At 40.9% G+C, this 10,564-nt stretch overlaps 1 pseudogene; it reads left to right on the plus strand.

Annotated features, from left to right (window-relative positions):
• The first annotated feature begins 4,050 nt into the window (after nt 1-4,050).
• Nucleotides 4,051-4,637, plus strand: LOC129533718 (large ribosomal subunit protein uL6-like; annotated as a pseudogene).
• Nucleotides 4,638-10,564: the final 5,927 nt, after the last annotated feature.

A 10,564-nucleotide genomic window follows, 5' to 3' on the forward strand; every position in this document is an offset into this window, starting at 1 on the left:
GCCTGGGCGGCAGAGAAAGACCCTGTCTCCAAAAAAAAAAAAAAAAAAAAAGGCAGAAATCCATGAAATTCAAAATAAAAAAAGAAACAGAAAACTGAAAAGAAAAAGAGAAAACCAACGAAACAAGGAGCTAATTATTTGAAAAGATCAATAAATCTCTAGCAAGACTGACAAATTTTAAAAGAGAGGAGAAATATATTAGCAATGAAAGAAAAGATATCACATGGACCCTGTAGGCATCAAAAGGATAATAGGGAAACACTGCGGGACTTAATAATAGGGAAATAAAATGAAATAGAGAATTATGACCGGGCACGGTGGCTCATGCCTGTAATCCCAGCACTTTGGGAGGCAGAGGCTGGCGGATCACGAGGTCAGGAGATCAAGACCATCCTGGCTAACACGGTGAAACCCCGTCTCTACTAAAAATACAAAAAATTAGCCGGGCGTGGTGGCGGGCGTCTGTAGTCCTGGCTATTCGGGAGGCTGAGGCAGGAGAATGGCGTGAACCCAGGAGGCGGAGCTTGCAGTGAGCCAAGATGGCACCACTGCACTCCAGCCCGGGCGACAGAGCGAGACTCAAAAAAAAAAAAAAAAAAAGAAATAGAGAATTATGTTTGGAGGCCATTAGTCAGCCTCAGTAGGCCTCCAAAGCGTTAATTAGGTCCTAATCCCTGGAACCTGTAAATATTACCTTATATGGAAAAAGAGCGTTTGTAGATGCGATTAAGTAACGATTTTGAGATGAGATTATCCTAGTAGACCTTAAGTGCAATGACAAATGTCTTTATAAGAGAGAGACAGAGGGAGTTGTGGACAAAAGAGAAGGGAATGCAACCATGGAGGCAGAGATTGAAGCAATGTGGCCACAAGCCAAGGAATGTTGGTTGCCACCAGAAACTTGAAGAGGCAAAAAATGAATTCTTCTATAGAGCTTCTGAAAAGTGTGTGGTCCTGCCAATGCCTTGATTTGACCATTGATGCTGATTTTGAACTTCTGGCCTCCATAACTGTGAGAGAATAAATTTCTGTTGTTTCAAGTTATTAAGTTGTGTTAATTTGTTGCAGCAGCCCCAAGAAATTAATATCTTCCAAAAAATCTCTACACGCATAAATTTGGCAACTTAAATAAAATAAACCAATTCCCCTCAAAACACAAACTACCTAACTCATCCAGTATGAGTTTATATGTGTAGAGGTTTTTTTTTTTAGGGTATTAGTTTAAATTAGTTTAATTTTAGGGTATTAGTTTAATTTGAATAGCCCTATAACTATTAAGAAAATTGAATTTGTAATAAAAACCATCCTCCCTCCCTCTCAGTATTTCCTGATCCAGATGGTTTCACTGGAGAATTCTACCACTCAAAGAAGAATTTAATTCTTCACAATCTCTTCCAGAGAACAGAAGAGAGAAAATGTTTTCCAATTAATTTTATAAGGTTAATATTATCAAAACCAGATGAGGACAGTAGAACAAAAAGAAAACTATAGACCAATATCCTGCATGAATATACAAGCAAAAATCCTTAACAAAATAGTAGCAAATGGACTCCAGCAATCTATAAAAAGAATTATACAGTTGCATTTCAGGGATGCAAGGCTGATTCAATATCCAAAAATTGATCAATGTAATCCACCATGTTAACAGTATAAAGAGGAAAATCCACATAGTCACAGCAATGATGAAGAAAAGACATTTGACGGAATTCAACACCCATTTAATAATTAAAAAAAAAAAAATCCTGACTGGGTGTGATGTAATCCCAGCACTTTGGGAGGCCGAGGCCGGCGGATCACCAGAGGTCAGGAGTTCGAGACCAGCTTGACCAACATGGAGAAACACCATCTGTACTAAAAATGCAAAATTAGCCGGTTGTGGTGGTGCATGCCTGTAATCCCAGCTACTCAGGAGGCTGAGGCAGGAGAATCTCTTGAACCCATGAGGCAGAGGTTATGGTAAGTGAAGATCGTGCCATTGTACTCCAGCCTGGGCCACAAGAGCGAAATTTCATCTCAAAAAACAAAAACCAAACAAACAAACAAAAACACCTGTCAGAAAAAATAGGAATAGAGGGGAATTTCCTTAACTTGATAAGCAGCAACTATGAAAAACCCACTAACATTATACTTAATGGTAAAAGACTGAATGCTTTGCCCCTAATAGTGGGAATAAAGCACCGCTTTTATTCAACATAGTGCTGGTAGCAATGTTGCTACCAGTCCGTGCAATAAGAGAAGGAAATAAAAGATTGGCAATGAAGAGGCAAAACTCTTCCTATTTGCAGATGACGTGATTATATATATAGAAAATCTCAAAGAGTCTACAAAAACAAACAAACAAACCCCCTAGAAATAAGTGAATTCAGGAATGTCACAGGATACAAGATAAACATGTAGGCTGGGTGTGGTGGGTCATGCCTATAGTCCCAGCACTTTAGGAAACTCCATCTCTACAAAAAAAAAAAAAAAAAAGAAAAAACCCAAATACAAAAATTGGCCAGTTGTGGTGGCACATGTTTGTTACCCCAGCTACTTCAGAGGCTGAGGCAGGAGAATTGCTTGAGCCTGCGAGATCAAGGCTGCAAGAGCTGTGATTGTGCCGCTGTACTTCAGCCTGTGTGACAGAGCAAGACCCTGTCTCAAAAAAAGAAAAAAAAAAAGAAAAAGAAAAAAGAAAACCTTTCAGAAAAAAAATAGAAGAAAATCTTCAAGGTCTAGGACTAAGCAAACAGCTCTTAAAGTTGACACCAAAGTACAATCCATAAAAGGAAAATCGATAAATTAGACATTATCAAAACTTAAAACTTTTGTGAAATAATCTGTAAAAAGACAAAAAGATGAGCTAGAGAGGAGAAAATATTTGCAAACCATTTATCCAACAAAAGACTAGTAAATAGAATATTAAAGAACTCTAAAAATGCAACAATAAAAACACAAACAATCTAATTAGAAAATGGGCAAAAGACATGAAGAGACATTTCACAAAAGTGGAAATACAGATGGCAAATAAGCACATGAAAGAGATTCAATGTCATTGTCAATAGGGAAATGCAAAGTAAAACCATAATGAGATATGGCTACACACCTATCAGAATGCTAACATTTTTAAAAGTGACAATACCAAATGTTGGTGAGGATGTGGAGAAACTAAGTCACTCACACATTGATGGTGGAAATGTAAAAGGATACAGCCACTTTAGAAATGGTTTGGAAAATTTTGTATGTGTTTTGAGACAGGGTCTCTGTCGCCCAGGCTGGAGTGCAGTAGCGCAATCACCGCTCACTGCAACCTCTGCCTCCCAGGCCCAAGTGATCCTCCCACCCCAGCCTCCCAAGTAGCAAGGAACAACAGGCAGGCACCACCATGTGCAGCTAATTTTTTGTATGAGATGGGATTTTGCTATGTTGCCTAGGCTGGTCTTGAACTCCTGGGCTCAAGTGATCTGCCCACTTTGGCATCCCAAAGTGCTGGGATAATAGGTGTGAGCCACCATGCCCAGTCAGCAGTTTCTTAAAAAAACTAAACGTGGAACTACCATATGGGCTCTTGGGAATTTATTCCAGAGAAATAAAAATTTATGTTCATAAAAAAGAATACATGAGTGTTTATAGTAAATCTATTCGTAATGGCCAAAAACTGGAAACAACTCAAATGTCCATCAATGGCTGAATGGTTAAACAAACTGTAGTACATCCGTACCATGGAATACTATATAGCAATAAAAAAGAATGAACTGTTGAACCATGCAACAAACTGGATGAATCTCCTGAGAATTATGCTGAGTGAAGAAAGTCAATCCCAAAAGGTTACATACTGCTTGATTCCATTATATATATAACACTCTTGAAAAAAAAATTATAGAAATGGAGAACAGATTAGAAGTTGCCAGGGGTTAAGCGGGGAGCAGGAGGCCAGGCACAGTGGCTCACACCTGTAATCCCAGCACTTGGGGAAGCCAAGGTGTGAGGACTGCTTGAGCCCAGGAGTTTGAGGTTAGCCTGGGCAACATAGGGAGACCCAACTCTAAAAATAATTTTTAGCCACGTCTACTGCGAGAATGAAGACCATTCTCAGCAATCAGACTGTCGACATTCCAGAAAATGTTGACATTACTCTGAAGGGATGCACAGTTATTGTGAAGGGCCCCAGAGGAACCCTGTGGAGGGACTTCAATCACATCAATATAGAACTCAGTCTTCTTGGAAAGAAAAAACAGAGGCTCCGGGTTGACAAACGGTGGGGTAACAGAGAGGAACTGGCTGCCGTTCAGAATATTTGTAGTCACGTACAGAACACGATCAAGGGTGTTACACTGGGCCTCAGTTACAAGATGAGGTCTGTGTATGCTCACTTCCCCATCAACGTTGTTATCTAGGAGAATGGGTCTGTTGTTGAAATCCAAAATTTATTGGGTGAAAAATACATCCACGGGGTTCAGATGAGACCAGGTGTTGCTTGTTCAGTATCTCAAGCCCAGAAAGATGAATTCATCCTTGAAGGAAATGACATTGAGCTTGTTTCAAATTCAGCGGCTTTGATTCAGCAAGCCACAACAGTTAAAAACAAGGATATCAGGAAATTTTTGAACGGTATCTACGTCTCTGAAAAGGGAACTGTTCAGCAGGCTGATGAATAAGATTTGAGAGTTGTCCAGCTACACAAACAAGATGCTGGATGATTCCTAAGACCTATTTGTGATATCTAAATGATACAATAAAAGACCTACTGATTTGGAAATAATAATAATAATAATTTCAAAAAATTAGGAGGGCATGGCGGCATGAGCCTGTGATCCCAGCTATACAGGAGGCTGAGGCAGGAGGATCGCCTGAGCCCAGGAGGTCAAGGCCGCCTTTAGCCATGATCGCACCACATGATCACCAGCCTGGGTGACAGAATGATATCCTGTCTCAAAAAAAAAAAAAAAAAAAAGAAAGAAAGAAAGAAAAGAAAAGCAAGAAAGACAAACAAAAGAGCAGGGAGCAGGAACAGTAAGGAAATGGAGGAAATGCGGGCAGCTATAAAATGGAAACATGAGAGATCCTTATGGTGATGAAACTGTTCTATATCTTGACCTATCAGTGTCAGTATCCTGGTTGTGATATTGTGCTATTAGCCACGTCTACTGCAAGAATGAAGACCATTCTCAGCAATCAGACTGTTGATATTCCAGAAAATGTTAACATCACTCTGAAGGGATACACAGTTGTTGTGAAGGGCCCCAGAGGAACCCTGTGGAGGGACTTCAATCACATCAATATAGAACTCAGTCTTCTTGGAGTTTTGCAACATGTTACCATTGGGAGAATGGCTATAGGGCACACTGGATCTCTGTACATGGGATTTCTTTTTACAATTGCATGTGAACCTACAATTACCTCAAAATGAAAAGTTTAATTAAAAGACAAACCAGGGAAGCAGTTAATGACACGCATGCTGAGTGGTGGGATGAATAAACATGTGACAAAGCAAGTATTACAAATTGTCAAAGGAACAATGTAGGAGGTGGATATCAGATGTTTCCTGTAAAACTTTCAACTTTTCTGTATGTTGAAGTTTTTTCATAGTAAAATGTTTAAGAAATAAAAAAGAAGCCCAAATAGTGCAGGAGACTAAAGTAACCTGGAACTCCTGTTCCTCTAGGCCTCCTTTTACTTCTCAGCGGCTATCATTATTAATAATTTATTGTATACCTGTACAGACATTTTCTCTGAATTTGCAACCATGCTTAAAATCTTTTCTTAGGTTGGCCATGGTGGTTCACACCAGCAACCCCAGCACTTTGGGAGGCCGAGGTGGGTGAATCGCTTGAGGCCAGGAGTTTGAGACCAGCCTGGGCAACATGGCAAAACCCCATCTCTACAAGAAATACAAAAATTAGCTGGGCATGGTAGTGCAGAGCTGTGGTCCCAGCTACTTGGGAGGCTGAGGTGGGAGGATTGCTTGAGCTCAGTGGTTTGAGGCTTAGTGAGCTGAGATCAAGCCACTGCACTTCAGCCTGGGTGACAGAGTGAGACCCTGATTCAAACAAACAAACAAAAAAATATTTTCTTAAAACACCATATGATATTATACCTTCTGTTCTGCAAATTGTCTTTAATAACATGCTGAGGATACCTTTCTATGCAGTATGTAGAAACCTTGCTCTTTTAACTGCTATGTATATATTTTTTGGTGTCAATATGCCATTATTTATTTAACATTAAAGTTTCCTGCTAAACTTTTTCTCATAGAAATGATACATACACAAACACATAAAGTAGAATTCTTTATTTCTCCTACTCCTACCCCACTCCAAAAACGTAAGGGTATAGAGGTTGACAAGTGACCTAGGCCTAGCCAAACATATTCTATTGCCTGAAAGGAAAGATGGTCTTTTTATCTAAGATTGGGACAAAAAGGATGACATGAGCCTGGAGTTATGTGAAGCCAAAGGAAAGCAGAGCTGAGAAATGAAGGGAGGGAAAGAGGGTGAGGAGAGAGGAAAGGACACAGAACCACTAAGGGCAAGCTAATGGGGTTGTCGAACCCTTGAATTCAATAGCACCTGAAGCTCCCTGAACGTTTCAGTTATGTCAGAAAACAAAGTCTGTCCTTAATTCCTTTAACCTGCTTAGAGTTGCAACTCAGAACCCTGCCTAATATATAATAATATGTATTATATATGCAATCAAATATATGCACATATAGAAGAATACATTCTGTTCTGTGTACCATCCCACTACCCAGCATTATTCAAGCTATCTGTAAACAAGATATTAAAATGGAAATTTCCAGCCAAGCATGGTGGTTCATGCCTGTAATCCCAGCACATTGGGAGGCCGAGGCGGTGGATCACCTAAGGTCAGGAGTTCGAGGCCAGCCTGGCCAACATGGTGAAACCCTGGTCTCTACTGAAAAATACAAAAATTAGCCAAGTGTGGTGGTGCACGCCTGTAGTCTCAGCTACTCGGGTGGCTGAGGCATGAAAATTGCTTGCAGTGAGCCAAGATCATGCCATTGCACTCCAGCCTGGGCGACAGAGCAAGACTTTGTCTCAAAAAATAAATAGGCTGAGCGCGATGGCTTACGCCTGTAATCTCAGCACTTTGAGAGGCCGAGGCAGGTGGATCATCTGAGGTCAGGAGTTCGAGACCAGCCTGTCCAACATGGTGAAACCCTGTCTCTACTAAAAATATAAAAATTAGCCAGGCATGATGGCAGGCACCGGTAATCTCAGCTACTTGGGAGGCTGAGGCAGGAGAATCACTTGAACCTGGGAGGTGGAGGTTTCAGTAAGTCAAGATCACGCCACTACACTCCAGCCTGGGCAACAGAGCGAGACCCTGTCTCAAAAATAAATAAATAAATAAAATAAAAATAAATAAATAATAAAATGGAAATTTCCATTAAGCATTAATATACCTTAGTTGTAAAACAATGTGATGTGTGAAGTCACTATATGCAAACTTTCAAAAGAAATAACCTTAAGAATCTGTTATATGGGCCGGGTACAGTGGCTTATGCCTGTAATCCCAACACTTTGGGAGGCCAAGGCAGGAGGATTGCTTGAGTCCAGAAGTTCAAAACTAGCCTAGTCAACATCGAGAGACTTTGTCTCTCCAAAAAAAAAAATCAGCTGGGTGTGGTGGCAAGCACCTGTAGTCCCAGCTACTGGGGAGGCTGAACTCAGGAATTTGAGGCTGCAGTGAGTCATGATCGCGCCACTGCACTCTAGGTTGGGTGACAAAGCGAGACCCTCCCTCAAAACAAACAAACAAACAAAAAACTGTTACATGACATTTGAACCTCCTCTCTTACCTCAAGAATATAAGTGGTCCTGAGTGGAGCTTTGTGAGGAGATTATCTATGGGAAGAGATAGTCCTGTGTTGTAAGCTCCCCTCCCAATGTTGGGGGGTACCAAACTCCCTGCCAGGAAGACTCAGGCAGAGGCACGTTTTGTGTGTCTGGGAGGATGTATGTTGCAGGCTAGGAAGCCACAAGGCGGATTGGAGTGGGACTGCCACCCCAGTCACAATGACTCTCTGACTGCTCCCCTTACCCACGGGTGACAGCCATTTTGAGCAGTGGGACTCTGTTCCTCTGGTTTAACTGGGACAGAATTCCTTCCTATAAAATGTATAATAGAGACAAAGGGGGGGAAAAAACCCCTCTTTGGGTAGCTGAATCCAGAATGTCGCATTCTTCCATTGAGATTTGGAGGTGGGAGGAGCTGGTCTGCAGAGACAGAAAAATGCATCAGACCTGAAGAAAAAAGAAGCAGAGATGAGAAGTCGATGACAACTTGTTCCATGAGAGGAGATCTGGATTGAATGCGTTCTATTTTCTTTTCATCAATTCCCCTTTTTTGTTCTAGCTATATATATGTATGTATATATGTGTGTGTGTATATATACATATGTGTATATATGTATGTGTGAGACCCTGTCTCAAAAAAATATATATATACAGTCCCAGCCTGTAGTCCCAGCTCCTGGGGGAGGCTGAGCCCAGGAGTTCAAGGCTGCAGTGAGCTGTGTGTGTGTGTGTGTGTGTGTATATATATATATATATAAAAATGTGTATATATATATAAATGTGTATATATAATATATAAATGTGAGTATATATAAATGCATATATATAAATTCATATACATATGAATTTCAAGGCTGCAGTGAGCCGTGTGTGTATATATATATAAATGTGTATATATATAAAAATGTGTATTTATATATAACATATAATATATAAATGTGTATATATATATAAATTCATATAGATATGAATTTCAAGGCTACAGTGAGCTGTGTGTGTATATATAGCTATAATATTTATATAATATATCTAAATATAAATGTATATATACAAATGTGTATATGTATAAAAATGTGTATATATAAAAATATATATACACACATATATGTACATATGTATGTGTGAATACACACATATATGTACATATGTATGTGTGAATACACACATATATATGCATTATTACATACACACACACACACACACACACACACACGGCTCACTGCAGCCTTGAACTCCTGGGCTCAGCCTCCGCCAGGAGCTGGGTCTACAGGTTGGGACTGTATATATATATATTTTTTTGAGACAGGGTCTCACTCTGTCACCCAGGCTGGAGTGCAGTGGTGCAATCATAGCTTACTGCAGTCTTGACTTCCTGTGCTCAAGTGATCCTCCCACCTCAGCCTCCCAAGCTGAAACTACATGTGCACGCTGTCAGGCCAAGCTAATTTTTTGTATTTGTAGAGACGGGGTTTCTCCACGTTGCCCAGGCTGTTCTTGAACTCCTGGGTTCAAGCCATCTGCCCGCCTCAGCCTCCCACAGTGCTGGGATTACAGGCGTGAGCCACGACGCCTGGCTAAGCTATCTTGTTTTTCATACAATCCATGGGGTACATGTGAAATTTTATTACATATATATAATACATAACAAAGAAGTCAGGGTTTTTAGGGTGTCCATCCCCCCAATACAATACATTTTTATTAACGGTAGTCACCTTACTCTGCTATCAAACACTGAATTTATGCCTTCTATCTAACTGTATGTTTGTACCCTTTAACCCACCTCTCTTCCTCCTCCCCTCTGCCCCCAACTTGTTTAAGCTATCTTGAGTTGGTTTCTGGTGTTTCAACAAGATTCGTAACTAATGCAACTGCTAACATTCCTCAATCATTTGTCAAATACCATTTGGCATATTCTGTTGTTCAATCATCTACTCTGCATCTACTCTTGGGTCTCCCTGAACTTCTCCACTCCGTCCATCCTCTTCCTCCTCCTCCACATTCGGGGACCCCTTCATAATTCAAGTCAGGCTTTCACATACACTATCTGTGATCGTCCCAGGAATCCTGTGAGCTAGTTGTTGTTCCTATTTCAGTTCAACAGTCCTTTATCAAGTACCTACTAAGTGCCAGGAACCAAGCTGTAGAGTCCATTCTCCTGTTCTCCCATAGCACGAGTACACAATTCCTCTCTAAAATCTCTGGGGCTCAGCCAGGTGCAGTGGCTCATGCCTGTAATCCCAGCACTTTGGGAGGCCAAGGCAGGTAGATCACCTGAGGTCAGGAGTTCGAGACCAGCCTGACCAAAATGGTGAAACCCCATCTCTACTAAAAATACAAAAATTAGCCGGGCGTGTTGACGGGCACCTGTAATTCCAGCTACCCAGGAGGCTGAGGCAGGAGAATTGCTTGAACCCAGGAGGCAGAGGTTGCAGTGAGCCGAGATCGCGCCATTGCACTCCTGCCTGGGCGACAGAGAGAGACTCCATCTCAAAAATAAAATAAAATAAAATAAAACAAAATATCTGGGGCTGATGTACAGACTCACTTGAACATGCAGGTCTGGAGGCCCACATATCCATGCCTAATATATTTACGATATGTAAATCAAGTCAACAAGCTACTAAATAAGAACTGTCTTCTGAGTTGCGCATGGTGGCTCATGCCTATAATCTGAGCACTTTGAGGGGCTGAGACGGGATGATCACTTGAGCCCAGGAGTTCAAGAACAGCCTGGGCACCACAGTGAGACCCCCATCTCTTTGAAA

This window comes from Gorilla gorilla, chromosome 4, assembly GCF_029281585.2.
Source record: "Gorilla gorilla gorilla isolate KB3781 chromosome 4, NHGRI_mGorGor1-v2.1_pri, whole genome shotgun sequence".
Classification (NCBI taxonomy): domain Eukaryota; kingdom Metazoa; phylum Chordata; class Mammalia; order Primates; family Hominidae; genus Gorilla; species Gorilla gorilla.